The sequence below is a fragment of the Marmota flaviventris genome, chromosome 13, assembly GCF_047511675.1.
Source record: "Marmota flaviventris isolate mMarFla1 chromosome 13, mMarFla1.hap1, whole genome shotgun sequence".
In the NCBI taxonomy this organism is placed as follows: domain Eukaryota; kingdom Metazoa; phylum Chordata; class Mammalia; order Rodentia; family Sciuridae; genus Marmota; species Marmota flaviventris.
Window position 1 is genome coordinate 101,384,648 of NC_092510.1, and position 18,341 is coordinate 101,402,988.

The 18,341-nt window shown below is 61.0% G+C and overlaps 2 long non-coding RNA genes across 4 annotated transcripts; both read left to right on the forward strand.

Annotated features, from left to right (window-relative positions):
- The first annotated feature begins 478 nt into the window (after positions 1 to 478).
- Positions 479 to 3,955, forward strand: LOC114094344 (uncharacterized). Of its 2 annotated transcripts, none has more exons than XR_003583012.2 (4): positions 479 to 604; positions 2,165 to 2,252; positions 2,514 to 2,739; positions 3,761 to 3,955. It is a non-coding gene; the product is annotated as an uncharacterized lncRNA (long non-coding RNA). The 2 variants fall into 2 exon arrangements; XR_003583014.2 differs by lacking the exon at positions 479 to 604 and adding an exon at positions 1,176 to 1,737.
- A 2,102-nt stretch (positions 3,956 to 6,057) lies between these two features.
- LOC114094519 (uncharacterized) lies at positions 6,058 to 13,915 on the forward strand. 2 transcript variants are annotated; one of them, XR_011704062.1, is made up of 3 exons: positions 6,058 to 6,412; positions 12,934 to 13,024; positions 13,741 to 13,915. It is a non-coding gene; the product is annotated as an uncharacterized lncRNA (long non-coding RNA). The 2 variants fall into 2 exon arrangements; XR_003583046.2 differs by lacking the exon at positions 6,058 to 6,412 and adding an exon at positions 12,264 to 12,807.
- The last annotated feature ends 4,426 nt before the right edge of the window (positions 13,916 to 18,341 follow it).

Genomic DNA, 18,341 nt, shown 5'->3' on the forward strand with positions numbered 1-18,341 from the left:
ACGAGTGATCGCGCAGGTTTTAAAACTGATTCTTTGTTGTTGAACAGTTGGGTTCTTTCCAAATTTTAGCTATCAAAATAGTAAAGCTTTTTATTTATCTATTTTTCTTTTTTGAGTTTCAATTCTGGCTGACCCGCACACACCTGTAATCCCCGCAGCTGGGGAGACTGAGGCAGAAGGATCACAAGTTCAAGGCCAGTCTCAGCATGTTAATGAATCCCTAAGGACTTAGCAGGATCTTGTCTCAAAATAATAATTTTTTAAAAAGGTGTGGGGGGTGAGGCACTGGGGATGTGTCTCAGTGGTTAAGCTAACCCAGGTACCTCTGTGCCCCCCCCCCAAAAAAAAAGTTTCAATTCCCTTTTCTTATAATAGAAACACAACTGTAGTGGAACAATAGAGAAAGTAGCCACAGGGAAACCACATCCCTCCCTCCGAGCCCTCCTGCGGGCGGGCACTCTAGGGCACGCTAGTTTCTGCTTCCCAGGTCTCTCCAGTGGCCCTGGGGCTGCACACGGTGGTTATGTCTCCACTTCACAAAAATGGTTTAAGCGTTTTTTCCTCACCTGAAACACAGGCTGTGGCCCAGGCAGCCTAGTGAAGGGTGAGCTCCTGGGGCCTTCTTCAGGGCTACCCCATCTTTCAGAACCAAGAGAGAACAAACCTCAAGGGTGGGCTCAGAGAGGGGGCTGGCAAGTGCCCCTGGTCATCCTAGTCAGGAACGAGATTCCAGTAACCTGGGAGGAAGCCCTAGATCACCCCTACAGGACGTCCTTCCCCCTGCATCATGGGTTAGAGTTCCTGCTCTTGAACCTTGTAGAAATGGAATCATTATTTTTTCCTGGCTCTTTTTAATGTATTTTTAAAAAAATCAACTTTATCGAGGTGGGATTCACAGAGGACAGAATGAACTCCTCTTGTGTACCTGTGATGGACGTGACGGCCTGTCCATCCCGATGGGGGCTTTCCCCTCACCCTGGAGTTCTCTGGGCCTCCTGAGGTCCGCTTGCCCTTCTCCTTCCGCAGGAAGCCAGGAAGCGGCTGCTGTCCCCTGTCTTAGCTTAGGTCCTTCTGCCAGGCTTCCTGGGAGGGAGCCCCAGGCCGTGCTCCTTCCTGACTGGCTCTGGTTGGGTGTCCGGGACCCTTCCCTGTTGTGGTCCCCAGGTTTGCTCCTTCCCCTGCTGTGCAGTGTGATGCGGCATGGGGGGACAGCAGTCTGTCCTTCCTACTTTTGATGGACCACTGTGAGGCTGCTGGGGGGCGGCCCTTGGTGCCCGTGAACCTCTCAAGGCTGTTTCCAGCCTTTCTGTTCACGATGAACACTGAGGTGGCATCCTCGTCCTCAAAGGGTAGTTTCCTTCTTCAAGGGTCATTTTTGGGGGCCTTGAAGGCCTATTGATGCCCTCCCCCTGGTGGGCTTGCCACCTCTTTTATTCTGGGTGCTTGGGGACCTGGCCTCTGGGGGAGGGGTTCCTCCCCCTCTCTGCTCCTGCTCAGGGCCAGACACCCAGCCGCCTGGAAGCCCCTCGCTGACCTGAATTGAGAGCCTTCTGTCCTTCCTGAGCCTCTACTCCCCTGTGTGGGGAGCCCCAGTTTAGAGGCTGGCCTGGGAGAGGGCCCCTTTCTCTGCTTTGTGACCTGGGACATCTGCTGCCCCCCTGCCTTGGACACACCACAGTGAGGTGGAGGTGCAGCTCCTGGCCGGGTCCCCCATTTCCTGCAGCTCAGCCCCAGGAGGTGGGTTCTATCCAGGAAAGAAGGGTGCTGCCTGCCAAGGCATGTCCCTGGGGAGTGTGGCAGTGGGGGGGCCCTCCAGAGCGTGGAACTTCTAGGTTTATGAACATACCTGGGTCAACGGAGGGGCCTGGGGTCCAGCCTGAGGGCCCGGTCCTGGGGCAGAGGCCATCCCTGACCATGACCCAGTCTGAACTCTGTCCCTGTCCAGAGAAGGGTCCTGCCACTTTGGTGGTCTTGGGCTGTCACTATGGCCTCTGCCCACCTCCGGGGCTTCTGAGGGGCCTCCTCTCTGGCCGAGCTATAACCTGGTGGCCACCTGGGGCGCTGTGCTGTCAGAGGGCACTGGTTGCAGGCAGCTCTCTCTCAGGCTCTACAAAGGTCCCCTCATACCAGTCTGACAGCCTCTACGTGCTGGGCACTGGCCCAGCTGCATTCCAGGACCCTGGCGCTGGGGCCACACTCTGGAGGAGGCCATGGGCTGGGCCTGACCTTCTACTCCATTGTCTCTGGGGACGGTAAGGAGGTGGGAGCGAAGTGGGGGGGGGTGTCTCAGCTGGTCCTTGCCATCTCCCTGTGGCCTTCATCCCCACCTTACAGAGCAGAGCAGAGCCTCAGGTCTCACTGTCCTGGGCCACCTGTGGGAACCGTAGGGCCCTTGCTCTGGCCCATGCTCTCCAGCAGGGCTCCCTGAGATAGTGGGACAGGAGGGGAGGCCGAGGCTGGGCCAAGGGGCTCATCCAGAGGAGGACCTGCCTCTCCATCCCTCCTTTCCACAGATGGGTCGCCCAGGACCCCCAGGGGAGAAGGTCTCTGGCACCCAGCTGTCGGGGGCCCCCCAGGCCCCCAGAGACGCCCCTGGTGATGCCATGCCTAGTCCTGAGGACTCTGACCTGGTTCCCTCAGTGACCTTGGCGGCGGCTCTCACCCTGTTGTTCCTCCTGCTGTCAGCCTGGCTGGTATGGGGCAGGCCCTGCCGGACCTCCTGCTAACCCGGGTTCCCAGGTGGGTGGCCGCGCGGCCTGCCTTCCCGTCCCAACCAGAGCCAAACCCCACTCAGCCCCTGTCCACTGGTGTCCCTGGTGGGTGCTGCACTCTGATGTTGCAGGATCTTGGCTCCAGAGTCAATCTTGTGGTGGTCCACGAGCTCAGGCCCCGAGCCCTCTGCCAGATCAGGCTCAACTGGCCTCCTTCCCCAGGTTGCTGTGGGGCCTTGACCACGTCCTTGTCTTTGCAAGGCCATTCTGGGTACTGCGGATAAAACCAAGTGACCCCCAGCCCTTTGTGAAATCAGTCAGTGAACGGGGACATGGAGGTTCCCATTCAGGCTGTGTGCCAGTGGGCAGGTCCCTTCTCCCTCTGGGGCTGGTTTTCCCAGTCTTCAGGTGAGATAGCAATATCCACTTCTGGGCACTAGGGAGGGCCCGGCACTAAGGAGGGCCTTCCTTGGTCTGCTCTGCATCGGGGACTGCCCTACCGCAGAGACCCAGAGAGCCCTTGGAGGAAGCTGGAGGCCAAGGTGGGCAGAGGGAGGATGTGTTGGTCTTGGCCGCCACCTGGTGGCTTAAAGGTAGAATTGCACCATGTGTTTGATGGCCCTTTGGAGTGGCCGGGGTCAGGGAGTGTGTCTGAAGTCATTTTCTCTTTCTTTCTTTCTTTCTTTCCTTCCTTCTTTCTTTTCTTTCTTTCATTCTCTCCCCCCGCTCCTCCTTTTTCTTTTGGTACCAGGGATCAAACTCAGGGGCACTTGACCACTGAGCCACATCCCCAGCCCTGTTTTGTATTTCATTTAGAGACAAAGTCTTGCTGAGTTGTTTAGCGCCTCGCCATTGCTGAGGCTGTCTTTGAACTCACAATCCTCCTCCCTCACCTCCCTAGCTGCTGGGATTACGGGCGCGCACCACTGCACCTGGCCATTTTTATATTTTAATGTGGAAAAATTTGAGGCCGTAGATAAGCACAAGCCCATTGCGTAGCGAGAACTATTTTTTTAAATTTTTTTTTTTTTTTTTTTTTTTTTTTTTAGTTTTCGGCGGACACAACATCTTTGTTTGTATGTGGTGCTGAGGATCGAACCTGGGTCACAGGCATGCCAGGCGAGCGCGCTACCGCTTGAGCCACATCCCCAGCCCTCGAGAACTGTTCTTCACATCTGCTGATGACCTCTTGCCCCGTCTGTGTACCCATAGCTTCCCTAATAAACTTATGGGGAAGAAGCAAAGGGGGACTGCCGGGGTCCTCGCCCAGATGCTGCGTCCCCTACCTGTCAACAAGCCCGTTCTCTGACTGCATCCACCCAGGCATGGGAGACTGTGTGCTGGACCCCAAGGCTCCAAGACTGTCTCTCATGGAGCAAACCCCTCTCAAGAGCCCTACTATGTGCCCAACTGACCCTGCAGGAAACAGGGGGCCCTGACGCTGGAGGAGCTCGGGTCTAACTGGGGAACAAGGTGTGGGCTGGCCACAGTGTGTGGAGGCTGGACAGGTAAGCCAGGGCTGTAGTGGCTGGTGGTCAGAGAGGGGCAGGTGGCTCTAGGTGGAGGGGCATGGGTAGGCCCAGGGGTACCCAGAGAGGCTGGCCCAGGCAGAGGAGCAGACAGTGGGAGCCTGTCCTCCAGCTGCTGGCTTTCTCTTGGGGAGCTGAGGGTCTCTGGAGCCCCCAGGAGCACAGGGAGAGGGGAGCGCCGCAGTGACGCATGGGCTCCAGCTGCCCAGGCTGCCCTTTGCCCATCCCAGGGTCCTGGTGGAGGGGGCTGTTCCCTCCCCTTCCAGTTTTGGAAGCCAAAGCACATACCTGTGTGATGGACTGGGGACTGGGTCCTCTGTCCTGTGTACAGACAGCCTTTAGTTGAGCACCTGGCCCTGCCTGCTCTGGAGGCTGGCAAGTGGGCGGCATTGCAGGAGGTCTCAGAGGCTTGCCCGGAGAAGCGGGGGATACAGGTGGAGCCTCGAGGTTTGGGGAATCCCCTTAAATGGTGGGAAAGGGCACTTCAAGTGGGGACACTGCAGGAGCAAAGGCCCAGGGGCCACCACGGTTTCCTGACAGTTCTCGGTAGGATGAGCCCGAGCTCCTGGCTGCTGTGGAGGAGCTCACTGGAACAGGGTCCTGGGTAACCTGGGGCTGGCCCCATGTGTCCCTGCCTTTGCTGTGGCAGCCCCAGGGATGGGAAGTCACAGAGCCTTGGCTCTGTGTGACCCTGAGTGGCTCAGCCTGGGGTAGGAAGGTGAGTTGGCCCCCACCATCTCTGCCTGCTGCTCCCTTGGAGGAGAGGACACGGGTCTCCCTGCTCCCTGGGCCTTCCCACTCCTGCCCTGCTTGCTGCACCTTGTTAGGTGGTGGCCTTGGTGACGCACAGCATGGTCTGTGAGAGTCTGACAGGTGGGCTGGGGCCCGTGGGGATCTGAGCCCGGTGTCCTCCTTTGCCCCCTCTCAGAGGTGGCCAGAGGCAGAGCTGAACCCTCAGGCTCCTTCCCCTCCAGCTCCGAGACCACGAGTGTGAACTGCAGGTGTGTTGCACTGCTGGGGGTGGTGCTGAGCCTCGGCCCGGGAGCATCAAGACTCGCGGGATGCAGGGAAGCCAGGTGCGCCGGGGAGCAGCGGCCTGCGAGCCAGGCAGGGGAAGAAGCCTCTCTCAACCTGCCACCTCAGGCTGGGCCCTTCCCGCAGGCCAGCGCTGACAAGAGGCACAGGTGGGCAAGGTGACGCGTGCCTCGGCCCGTGTGTGTGCATTTCTGACCGGGGCCTGTGAAAATGCTTGTGGCCAGCTCCTGTGGGACTCGTGTGCCCAGGCCTCTCCACCAGCCTAGGGGAGAGTCCAGGATTCCGTGCCCAGCCTGGCCAGGGGGACTCCCACCTGCAAGGAAAGCACCGTCCTGTTCTGTGAAGGCTGGCTGAGCCGTGGCTTCCTGCCCCCTCCCGACTCTCTGGCCGCCTCTCCAGGGGCTGCCGGGCAGACGCCTGAGTTAGGGAAAGGTGTGCCCTTGGTGGGCTGGAAGTTTCCCGGGCGCGGGATGGGCCTGGGGATGCCTGGAGCTGTTGGCAAGGAGCGCTGGGATCGGCTGCCCTCCAGGACATGTGTGCGAGGGCGCGATCCTGCGTCTGTGTATGTGTGTGGGTGCGTGCGCGTGTGTCTGTGTGAGCGTGTGGGTGAGCATTTAACCCCGTGGCGCCCCAGGAGCTGGCAGGCAGTGACGCTGGCACCCTTTCTGCTGTGGTTGGCAGAGGATGAGGCAAGCTTCCCCTTCAGGGAGGAGGCTGCTGTGTGGTTAGGAGAGTGGCTGGGCAGACTTCTGTCCCCCTCCAGTGGCCACACAGGAGCCGGGTCTCTGACCTCTCGGGTGAGGCTGTGGGGGCTGCTTTCTGGGCTGTGGCCTCACACTTTCCTAGTGGCTGCAGGACGCCCACCTCCTGCTCGCCCAGGGAGGGCGGGGCCTGGAGACTGCAAGGGGCACACGGGGCCTTGGAGCTGGGCACCCTCTAGGGAATCACCCTCAGAGGCCAGCGATCCAGCTGCCACTGCATGGCTGACTCAGAGGAGCACACGGCGGGGAGGCAGGCTGCCGGGGGTGGGAGAACGGCGGGCTCCTTGACCCGGGAAGCCCGAGGTTGGGCACCAGTCTGAGCAAGTGCAGCCTGGAGCCAGCGCCCGTGGGTCCTCACAGCCTCACTCCCTCGCAGGTGAGAATGGAGAACAGCCCTGAGTGTGCAGGTCACAGGGCCATGGGGAGATGGGACTGAGTGAAGCCAGGGGACCCTCCACCACAGGGACAGCAGATGGGCAGGTGCACAGGTGTGTGGAGGGCCATCCTTCTTCACAGGAGCGATGAGGGGAGGAGATGCCTGCAGGTGGCCGCTGGTCCTGGGAGCCTGGCCCTGGGGGGACCCTGTTCTCCTTCCAACCTGGCTGCATGTCCCTGGCAGGATGCTCTATGTGCTTTAGGTGTGTCCTGCTCAGGGCCCCACCCGCTCCACCTCCGTCCCTGCCTCAGTGCAGGGCTGGCCAGGCCTCAGGGAGCTGAGGAGCCTGGTGGACACCTCCCCATCCATCCCCCACAACCCCAGCCAACACTCTCTCCCGGGACGCCCCCAACTATCTGTGGCCAGTGAGTAGCGAACAGCTGCTTTTCTTGGTAAAGTATGACATTACACTTTTCTGGATGGCTGGACACTTCCTGGCTTGAAGTGTGCTGAGTGACAGACAGTCTTGCTCTGTCCGCCGTCCTCCCTTCCCCACGTCCCTGTCTCCCAGCTTCTCTGGCTGGCTGGCGGCGAGGTCAGGCCCAGACCACTTTGGCCCCGTGTTCAGACAGAGCCCAGATGGAGCCCCTCAGACCGCAGGTGGCCTGGGACACTTCCCCTGGGTTATTTTTGGCCCTTTAGCTGGCCTGTGGACTCCTTGCCAAAAGCAATCACTGAATTCTCATCTTGTTTTGCTGAGGATTTGGAGTATGTCAGAAATGTTCTGCTGGGAGACCTGGGGGCACTGCAGGGCCAGGGCAGTGGGAGCTTGGCCAGCTGGGCTGGTGTCCTGGGGTGAGCCTCTGGGGTTACTGGGAGGGGACAGGGTCTGGCAGTAGCCACCACTGAACCCAGCCACGGCTCCCTCACCTCGTCCTGTAATGGCACAGGGGCATTGTCTCCCATTTTACGGGACAGGGACTGAGGCACAGAGATGCCCGTCCCACTCCTGGGGAGGGGCCGAGTGTGCTGCCCCAGGCTCCTGTCTGTGCTGTGGCAGCTCCTTCTGCACGAAGGAGGATTGACCCTGATCTGAGTGGGCAGTCTGGGGCCCGGGGCTGCCTCAGGACCCTCGGGGTCTGTCCCTGGGCCTCTCCTGTCCCCTCTGGGCCTTCCCAGGAGAACCGGGAGGTGCACCCGATCTGGTTGTATCCTTTTCCTGTCTACCCTGCTGGCTTTAAGGCCTCTGCTCGCCTCACTGAAAATGGCCCAGGTGTGGCCAGGTGGGCTTCGGGTGGTGGGGGACGGCAGTCCTGGCTGGCGTGGGGTGTGGGGGCTGCCCTGGGGGCTCCCATCCTGAGCACTTGGTGGGCTGTGCCCCTGATCCCCCTACCCCAGCCCCCTGGAGTCAGGCCCCACCTCAGAGCAGCGAACCTTAACCCCGACATGAGGCTGGTGACTTGTCTGCAGCTCTGTGGGGAGTGGGAAGGGTGGCCCTGGAGTCTGCACCTGGCACCTGGAGCACGAGGGCCTGCGGGGCCTTGGTGGCTTGAGTGTGGCACACTGTGGGTTCTCCTCTTCTTGCCGGGCAGAGGCCTCCTGGTTCCCCTCCTGGGAGGCGGGGCCTTGCGCTGTCCCGCCCTCTCCAAAGCACTGGTTGCTCCCTAGAGCCCACAGACTCTGACCTCTGGGGACACGCTGGCCCCAAGGTGTGGGCACAGTTCCAGTGCTGGGCTCACACTGAGCAGGTGGGGCTCTTCGGAGGGGCTTTAGAAAAGGGACAAAGGATTCTTTCCTCCTGAGCTCCTTCTAGGGTCTGCCTCCCTTACCCCTTGGAAGTGACCACTGGCCACAACAGAGGGCAGCAGGAATGAGGTCAGGCCACAAGCCTGAGCCAACTGTCCTGACGGGAGCAAGTTCCTGATTCTGGTCCAGGAGGGGATGGGGCCAGGGCAGGCTGCTGCTTGCGGTGGAGAAGCATGTAGATGGGACCTCAGTGCCCATCACAGGGACTTTCCAAGGGGGGATGGGGTGGACTCTCAGGGGTTGGAGCTGGGACAAGGGGTGAGCGCCCATGTCTGGACTTTAACTGTCCATACACCCTGGATGGCCCACCCAGGGCGGGGCTGTTGCCCACAGAGCTGGTGCCTGTCACTGACCCCGCCAGCATCTTCGGTGTCTCGGGGGACACCCACTCCAGGGTGCATGGAAGGGTGCATGTGGGTGTGTGGCCCTGCTTCCCTTGCCACCTGACAGGGACAGCCCACACTGTCCACTCATCGGTTGAGTGCTTTTGAGGGCACTATCTTGAGAGGACTCCAGGCGTGGTGGGGAGAGAACCACAGAGCCACGGGCAGGCAGAGCAGGGAAGGCTGGTGCAGGCGGCTGAGGCTCAGGGGAGCTGACGTCAGCCAGGAGTGCGCTGCCAAGCGAGGGGGAGGCGATACCTGAGCCCGGAGCAAAGGCCACTGGGTGACAGGCGTGGCTGCCCCAGACCCCTGCCGGGATGGCAGGTTGGTGCTGGTTGTGGGGAAAGGACTGCAGGTGGCAGGTGAGGCTGGGGGGGCAGGCGGGAGGGCAGGGCGGCCCAGCCTTGGACACTCAGTGCCCCCCGGGGCACGGACACCACATGGAGGTGCCCTGTGGGTGTTTGCTTATGTGCCGCACAGCCAAGGTCTGCCTTCCAATTGGTCCCGTCACCTGGACAGCCATGTGTTTGTGATCACATCGCAGTCCCAGGGGAAGAAGTGGGTGGGGTGCCCGCCCGTCCCCCATCCCCCGGCTTTGAAGACTTTGTTCTGAAGAATGTGGAGCGTCTGTCTGAGGAGCTTGGCCCACATCTACCCTGGGACCCCAGGGCCTGGGGAGACGCTGCGGCTGCCTGTCCTGCAGCCAGCTCCTGTGCCGGGGCCTCCGCGCTGGCGCACCCCCCGCACCCCCGTCAGGAAATCCGCTGGCTCCTCTTTGCAGATAAGGAGCAGGAATTGCATTCTCAGGCCTGGAGGATGGACACTGGGCTTCCGCTGTCCTTAAAGGGACTGGCCGGCAGGCCCGGATGCAGGGAGGACTTGGACATTCCAGGGATGGCGTGGGGAGTCAGGGGTGCCTCCTCTGTCCAGGCAGAGGCCTCACGGTGGTGGGGTCAGAGAGGGCTGCTGGAGGGATGTGGGGTCTGTCCCTGCGCTGGACACTGCCCAGCTGCAGATCACCAGGCCAGCAGCCTCCACCACAGCTGCCGGTCTTCTCCTTCTAGCCCCTGGCCACGGGCTCTTGGGCCCTGCGTGAGTGGTGGCCATGAGAACACACCACCCAGTGGAAGAGACTGGGGCACCATCAGGCAGAGTGGTCTCCTGCTCTTATGGTGGTGGCCTGAGGCCCCTCTGGGCTGTGGGACTCTTGTGAGTCCAGAGAAGTCCTGTGACTGCCACCTCGTCTGCTGGACAGGCCTGGCTGGATGAGGGGCTCCAGAGTGCCGTGGCCAGTGGACAGGCACATGAGTGCTCACGGAAGTCTCTGCACACGTGTGGCTTCCCCAGAGCGCAGGGCTGTGCTCTGAGCACCGGGGCAGGAGGGGGCCAGGCACCTCAGGGTCCAGCTCTCTGCCCCTCCTCCTTTCCCCACAGGAGTCCCGTTTTTCAGAGTAAAAGGTGAGTGTCCAGCGGCCTCTGTGCTGTTGTAGAGACAGGGTCCCACCAGGCCCTTCCTCCTGTTGGACAGGCAGCTGGTGTGCCCAGGCCAGGCATCCAGGAGCCTGGGGTCTGAGTGGAGCCCTGCACTCCTCTCTGGGGGGTCTCTCAACACTTGCAGCTCCCCAGGCAAGGGCCAGCCTCTGTCCCAGGTGGCCTTGTGGAGTGCTGGTGGCACTGTTTCTGCTGCCAGGGTCCCTGGCTCAAGGACCTAGTGCTTTCTCTCCCAGGTCCCTGGAGCTCTGGCGCTCAGGGTGGTGGGATGACAAGCGTGAGCCACCACGCCTGGCCACCACTGAGATCTCCTGTGGTTAGAAACCGCGTGTCTGCAGAAGGCCCAGGACTGTGCTCTCACTGTCAGGGGCCCCACGCTCCCCCGAGCTGGCTGCCTGAAGTGCAGACTGTGACCTGGACCAGCCCTGGCCTCTGGGAGGGAGGCTGCCGCCGACTTGGACTCCCCCACGGGGAGCAGAGCTGCCTGACTCCCGCCAGTCGGGCCGAGCCGCGCCAGGCCTCGGGAAGGCTCCCAGGGCCTGGCTGGCTGACGGGGTGTGCAGCCCCCCCAGGCAGCCCCCTCGGGGAGCTCCTGTCTGAAGAGTGTGAGTGACAAGGACACAGTGAGGCTGCCGGGCAGGTGCTCGTGAGATGTGGCACCACAGAGAGGCAGGGGCTCTGAAGACCCCGTGAGGTCCCCACTGTGCTAACACCCCGGTGCCGGTGTGCATGACGGCGGGGCATCGTGGTCAAGACCTCGGGTGTCCAGCCCTTTCCGGTTGCTCCTGGTGCCCGACTTTCTGCACTGTAGTGGGCGAGGCCCTCCTGCCACCAGGGGTGTCTGCGGGGTTGGACCGTTGCTACGTGGAGTGAATTGGGAACAGCAGCCACACAGAAGTGACCCAGAGACCAGCGTCCGGGGTCCAGGTGATTCTAGTGGTCTTTGTTCATCCGGACGTTTGGATTGTTCTGTGACACGTGTCAGTGACTGGGAACATCCTTGAAAAAGCCAGATGGCTGCTTTGAACCAGCCCAACCTAGACTCGTGGCTGACCTACCCGTTGCTTGTGCAAAATGAAGACGACCTGGAAGCTCCTGACCCACTGCTGACCACAGGGACAAGGAGCAGGGGGGAGACTGAGGCAGTGTGCTGGGTCCTGGCTCCCTGGGGCATCTTCCAGGTGGGAAGATGCCCCCACAGGAGTGATGAGCCGAGGGGGCCCGTGCAGGGAGGGCTGGCGAGGGGCTCTGGAGAGGCCGAGTGTAAGCCCATAAGATCTCAATGGTGGCCAGGTGTGATAGCTCACACCTGTCATCCCAGCGGCCCGGGAGGCTGAGGCAGGAGGATCACGAGTTCAAAGCCAGCCTCAGCAACAGCGAGGCCCTAAGCACCTCAGTGAGACCCTGTCTCTAAATAAAATACAAAATAGGGCTGCGGTGTGGCTCCGTGGTTAAGTGCCCCTGAGTTCAATCCCCAGTACCCCCCCCCAAAAAAAAAAGATCTCAGTGGTGTACACCTGGACACACGCACACGCGTACCCACACATGCACATGTACACGCAGAGGCATAAACTGCAAGTCCGAGTGGGCTTGAGGCAGAATGGAGGCTGCCGGCCAGCAGGGGAGGCCGCCTGTGTGACAGTGCTGGCAGCTGATGCTGTGCGAAATTTTGGAGCAGGAATTACAAGCCGAGGTGAGTGAGGATGCGGCCGTGTCCTGCGGGGGGCAGGCGAGGGAGGCAGCCGGCCTGGAGAAGTCTCAGCTGCCCTGGCGTGTGTGCAGGATCTGGGGACAGCTTGAACCACAGTGTCTCCTGAACAGTCAGTGGGCGCCGTGGCCAGGTTCCTGACACGTCCAGCTACCCACGGCTCTGGGAGACCCAGAACACCAGCCCTGCCATGGCATGGACAGCACCGGCCCAGGAAGGCCTCCGCCAAGCTCACGCTCCCCTGGCTCGGGGCTGGAGGCACCCTCCCACCCGCAGGCCTGGAGGCTGCGGGGGGACTGCTTCGTTGGGCTGGGACGGGGCCAGCCAAGCCCCAGGACACGCCGTCCCCTCGCCTGGCCGGCTGGAGTGGGGCCCTGCTGGGAATGGTGTCTGACCCTGTGTTCCAGGCAGGGCTGGGGCGGTGTCCTCAGGATGCAGCTGTGCCCAGCTGCTCCCTGGACGACAGGCTGAGGAAAGTCCACCCCTCCCTAGCAGCTCTGCTGACCAAGGGCCGCCCCTCACAGGTGTCAGGGTGCTTCGAGGGACCCATGGTCCTCCGGTAAGAGGATGGAGGCCAAGGCCTCTTGGCTTGCAGAGTTTGGGGAAATGCATTCACCTCCCAAAGCCTCCCGGGTACTTAGGGGCTTGGAAGCTTGTCTGCAGCCCGGCTCCATGGGTGTCTCTGCTCAGCCTGCCAAGCCAGGGCCTGTCATCGCCTCTCCATGCCCTCCGGCCTTCCCAGCAGGGAGAAGCCACAGGGACCTTTGCCCTCCCCGAATCCAGAGCTGAGTCCCTGTTGGAGCATTTGCCTTCAAGGAGAGGACGGGAAACAGCCTGTGCTCAAATGTCAGTGGGCCGGCAGACCCCCGGCAGGCAGCAAGCCTTCTCTGTGCCTTGTGTTCCCCTGGGTTAGGGGGCTTGTTTCTGCTGCTACCTCCACAGAGGCGTGGGTTCTGTCTCCAGGGACTCAGCAGAAGGACCCAGCCATGGGAGTCTGAATGGCCAATGTGGGTACCGGTTCCTCTGACCACAGCCCTGGCTGCCACTTCCCTGTGATGCCTCTGCAAAGGAGGCTCTATACACCTCGACAGGCTCACAAATGCCCTCCACCCTCCCCGTGTCCACTCCCACAGGTTTTCCAGTTCCGAGGGAAGATGTCTGTCTTCATCTTTCCCTGCTGCGTCTCCAGGCCTTGAACAGTGTCTGGCACACAGAAGGAGCTCAGTGAGTAGCTGGTGAAGGAACAGATGGATGAAGGGATTCACTCGTTACCATCCTGTGTTGAGAATCATAGAGGTGGGATCATAGACCTTAGAGTCAGCCGCCTGGTGCCAAGGTTTCAATCTGTCATTTACTGGCTAGGAATGAGTTAGGCATTGTCCCTGTCCTCCGTTTCCTCATCTGTAAAATAAGAGCAGATTAGTGTTCCTAAAACACAAGGAAACGAGGCGCTGTGAGTAGAAGCCCCCAGAAATGGGAGGCGGTAGAATCAGGTCAGCCAAAAAATTCAGATACTGGAACTATCAGAACCAGAGAGTAAGAAGAATGTTTTATATATAAAAAAGAGGAATACATCAAACTGTAATAAAACTATTTTGTTTTGTTGTGAAAAACAACAACAACAAAAAAGGAGGAATACATTAATAAAGAATGAACCTGCTTGAAAAGGAACCAAAATACTCCTAGAAATAAAAAGCGTGACCCTAGAAAAACTCCAAAGACATTTTGACAAGTTTAGACACCACTGAAGAAAGAATTAGTGAACTGAAGGATGAGAGAGAAAAAGTTAGGAACAGGGCTTCTCCTAAAAGATCAAGAAGTGGACCAGGGCAAGCAGGAGGGTGCCCAGAAACACGCTGCTAACTGGGGTTCTGGGAAAGGGGGAAGGGGAAGAGGGTTGGGGTCAGGTGTAAAAAGGATTATGGCTGAAACCATTTCAGATCTAATGAAAGACAGCCACCCTCAATCTAAGAAGCCAACGAGTCCGAAGCAAGATGGAGAAGGATTCCACTCTCCTCATATCAGAATAAAATGCAGAACACTGCGGTATTGAAATAGAGCCAAAGGGAAATGCGGATCACCAGAAAAATAAAACAATTCACCTGGAGACCCCCACCGCCTGCCTCCCACCATTCCCCTGTTTTCTTGGGTGTTGGGTTGGAGCCCGGCGTCCCCTGCTTGCTAAGCTCACATGCCCACCAGGGAAGCTTGACTTCTCGGCTGTGGTAGTGGGACCCGGAACGCGCAGAAGCAGTGTCTTCAGAATGCTGAGAGCCGGTGACTCTCAGTTTCAAATTCAACACCCAGCAAAAATGTAATGACCACCCAAGGAGGTGACAACCAAGGACGTCTCCCACAGTCCCGCGACCCCAAGCCTTCGGGGTGACTTGAGGCAGAAGGAAGGGAAGGAAGGTAGGAAGAGTGGGGAGTCTGAAGGAAGGGAAGCAGACACTGAGGGTCAGAACCTCACGGGGCTTCAGGTGAGGACCGAGCAGGAATTCAGGCCTGGGATGGCCGTGAGGTCAGGGCAGGAGCAATTAGGATGCAAAGGTCCTGGTGTCCCCTCTGTGTTCCAGGGGCGAAGTGTGATCTGCAGTCGGGGGGACAGGAGCAGTGCACATGTTCTAGCTCAACGGAGGAAAGCAGAATTCAAAAGCTCCACCGTCCACAAGAAGGCAGGAGAGGGGAGAAAAGAAACAGAGAAGGTGGATGAAGGACGGTGATGGACGGTCCACAGCCAACCCCTGCATGTGCCACCTGATGGCAGAACAGGGCACCGTCAGGGCAACCCATAGACACAAGGCCGGGAAGCTCCGGGTCAGGCATGCCACCGCTCTGCCGAGGCGAGACCCTGGGCACACCCATGCTTCATGGAGCCGCAGCAAGGTGGCTAAGAAGCATGACCCGGAGGACACGGCCTGGTGTGCGGGTCGTCTTCAGGCTGAGTCCCCCTCAGGGTGGTCCCTGGGGTTGGAGGGTGTGGTACCCACAGGCACCAGGAGCAGAGCCCACAGGCCTTGGGTCTGTCTGGCTGAGTCTTTGGTCCCACCGTCCCCTAACTCCTGGATGGGCTGGCTGCCTGGAGACCAGAGGACGCCCCAGTGCCCTCTGGCCAGCCCTACCTGGCTGGCTCGGCAGGGGCCTGGTGGTTGAAGCCACAGCCTTCCGAGCCCCGGGGTGGCGGCAGGCACTCGTCAACTGCTGCTTGGAGACCACTGCCTCTGTCTCTGCCCAGACGTCTTCCCGATGTGACCGTAGCAGCTCTGCAGGTTGGCTTTGGCTGGGCTCTGGGCCAGCGGGCTCCGGTTGGCAGGGCTGTTGGGAAAACAAAGCCCAGTGAGGGCGTGGGAGTCCCAGCTTCCCGGAAGGGAAGGGGAACGATCGGGCAGGACCCGGGCCAGGCCAGGCCCATGTTGGGCTTGGCCTCCTCCCCTGCAGCCTCCTGCCTGGCCCTGAACTCGGGTGCTCTCAGCTGTCCGCTGGTGACTGCCGTGGTGAGCCCAAGCTCCCCGCCGAAGGAGCCTCCATTCCTCGGCCGCCCGCAGTGCCTGTGGGTGGGGGCAGAGTTTGCAGCCCCTCCACCGAGACAAGGTGCAGTGGGCACCGCGCCACCAGCCTGATAGTGAGATTGGGGCCCTCTGCCCACCTTCCTGACCCAGGGCAGGGCAAGACCAGGCAGGCGGGCTCTCCCCTCACCCCTCTGTCCCTTTGGACCCCTAGGGGCATCAGCAGGTGTCAAAGGGCCTTGTGAAGGTCGCGCAGCCCTGGGGGTGGGCAAGAGGGGAGGCGCCCACAGGGCCTGGAAGGGGAGCCCCTGCTCCTGCTGCGGCAGGTCAGACCCTAGGCAGGGACGGAAGCCCTCAGCAGAGCTGGAGACGTGACCTGGGCCTAGAGGGAAGTCACCCGCCATGCTTCCATGTGCCAGGTTGAGGCCCGAGGCTCCTGCCCAGCCTCCTGGCCCTGTTCACATGCCCTCCAGAGAGCAGGAGACGAGCCCAGCAACCCCTTCAGCAGGCACCTCTGGCCGCGGCGACCACGAGCAATGGACAGATCTGAGAGGCCGGTCCAGCAAGGCCAGTGACGGCAGCCGCTGCAGCTATCCTCTCCCCAGGGCAGCGGCAGTTTTCTTGCTGCCCTGGGAAGGGTGTGGGAGGGGGTTGGGGGCCACTGAGGGCACAGGTGCCTGGCCAGACCCAGACCTGTGGAACTGTGAGGCCATCTGTCACGGACGCGGCCCAGGAGCTCTCACAGCTCGGTTCACTCTGCTTTTCCAGTTTCATTCTCAAGCCTGCCCCTTCCAGGCAGCCCTCCTGGCCTGCTCCCTTGACCCAGAGTTCTTGGGCACTGATCCAGAACCTTTTGTTTCCCGGGCACTTGGGTATGTGGTGCCCTGACTGGGGTGATAGCTCTTGTGATAAGGATCCTTCATTAAATTCTAGAACCCCCTTCTCTTGCCCTCGACCAATGATCATGAAAATAGTAGCAATTGCCTTTTAAAAATATCATTTAAAAATAGTGTTTTCTGGGCTTTGTATGAAACGGTCTCATGGAATCTCAACAATGCCCACGTGAGGTGGGCACCATGACAGAAGGGGAAGCCAAGGCTGGAGGCACGTGGGAGCTCGCCTGGGCTGGAGGGGAAGGGGAGCCAGCCTGTGTGGCGACAGGCTGCTCCTGGATGTCACTCACCCGCTGCCTCCGGCCACTGCTCTCTGCATGTGACGTTTCCTAACACTTCTCCAAACCTGTCAGCCTCGGTTGGTCCCCATGGGCCCGAGGGCCTACTGGGCAGGGCTGCGTTCCCCAACAAAGGTGAGGTGGGAAAGGGCTGAGGCCACCAGCCTCCTGGGTGGCACTCCACTCTCCCGCCCCAACCAGCCAACGGCCAGAGAGACGGGCACCTGGGGCCCGCAGCCGCAGGACCTCAGCCGCCTCCTGCTCCTGTCTTCCTCCCGCCCCCAGGTCCTCCCCAGCCAAGTCCCTGCAGCCCAGCGTGACCAGGGTGACTTCCCCTCGGGCCCCCGGCATGGCTGCCCCCAACGGTCCCAGCCGCAGAGCCGGACAGGGATGAGGTCGATGGGGAGCTGTGAAGCCTTTTAAAAGGCGCAATAAAGGTTTTGGGTTTCAGATCTCTTCCTGGAGAGGAGAGGAACAGACAGGAAACTTCAGTAGCAGACGCGACAAAGGCCGCGGCGAGCAGACTGCCTCAGACGGAACACCTCTGGTGCGCTCACAGAGCGCGTCTGGCAGGGGCCCAGCACCCCGTGCCCTGCCAGCCGCCACCAGCTGGGGGTGCGGCCGCTACAATGGCCTGTTGTGTCTACGTGCGCGGAACCGCCTTCCTGCTGCCTTTCTCTGAGCCTGGCTCTGAGGGCGTGCGCCAGGAAGGCCGTGAGTGTGCCCGGCAATGGGCACACTTGTGGTGGGGCCAGGGCCAGGGCCAGGCCAGGGCCAAGGTGCGGCTGACCCCGGGCACTGCTCCTTGGAAGCCATGCCCAGGCCGGGGGGCTGGCTGGGTCTGTGCCCACTCATCTCCTCATGTAGAGATGAGCCAGCGGGCTGGGAGGACATAGCCTCGGCCACCCTGTGCTGGCAGCTGGGCGGCAGCCAGGGCCAGGTGTCGCAGCCCCCCTGCTCTGTCCCTTGGATTAACCAGGGACTTCTCAAACCCATGTGCCCCGGGGTGGGGGTGGGGGGACAGGGTTACTGATGGGGATCACTGCTGGCGGTTCCAGGCAAGTGTCCCCGCTGTTGCTGTCGGATCGTCTCAGGTGCGTGAAGCCGAGACGCAGTCAGGAAGCCTGAACTTCACTGCCGCCCGCGCACACGGGAGGCTCCGTAAGCTCATCGGGTTAGAGCCACCCACCTCTGAAGAGGCGGTTCCTCCCTGGCCCCGCCACACTCGAAATGCTCTGTTGCTGAGGGGGCGCCCGGGGCTGCCATGGGGCGGCGCTGGGCAAGTTCACCAAGACGCCGCTGCTCAGGAGCCTCCGGGGCACCTGAGCACACACCAGAGGGGCCGGCGGGAGAGGGAGTCCTGTGGACAGCCAGCCGGGGATGTAAGTCACGGACAATTAGGAGGCATGCTGCAGCCTCAGCCTCCCCACGGGTCACAGTTCTCAGCTCCCAGGGAGAGGAACCCTGGGCTGGCAGGGCCAGTGGTCTTGGCCTGAAACGGCCACACCAGGTCCCTCTTGAAGGGCCGGTGGCCATTCTTGGTAGCAAGGGAGTAGATGGCCCCTCCCTTCCTGTCCTCTGCTCCCTGGGCACCCCTGGCCCTCGTGAGAGCCCCAAGATGTCAAAGCAGGCCTTGGTGTCAGAGGCCGCTGGAGGAGGACATAGTTAGAGTGACTGGAGTGATCTTGGGCCCTGTCACCTGCTCAGCAGCCTCGGTGCAAAGGTGCCATGTCCCGGGCTTTCAGGGTTTCGTCTGCAAGCTGAGCTGGGGACCTGCCTGGGCCCCGAGAGGTGGCCATGGGGGCCAGCCTGCTTGGGAGGCTGCAGTGGAGCTGGGCGCGCGGGAGGCCGGCGCAGGCCCGTG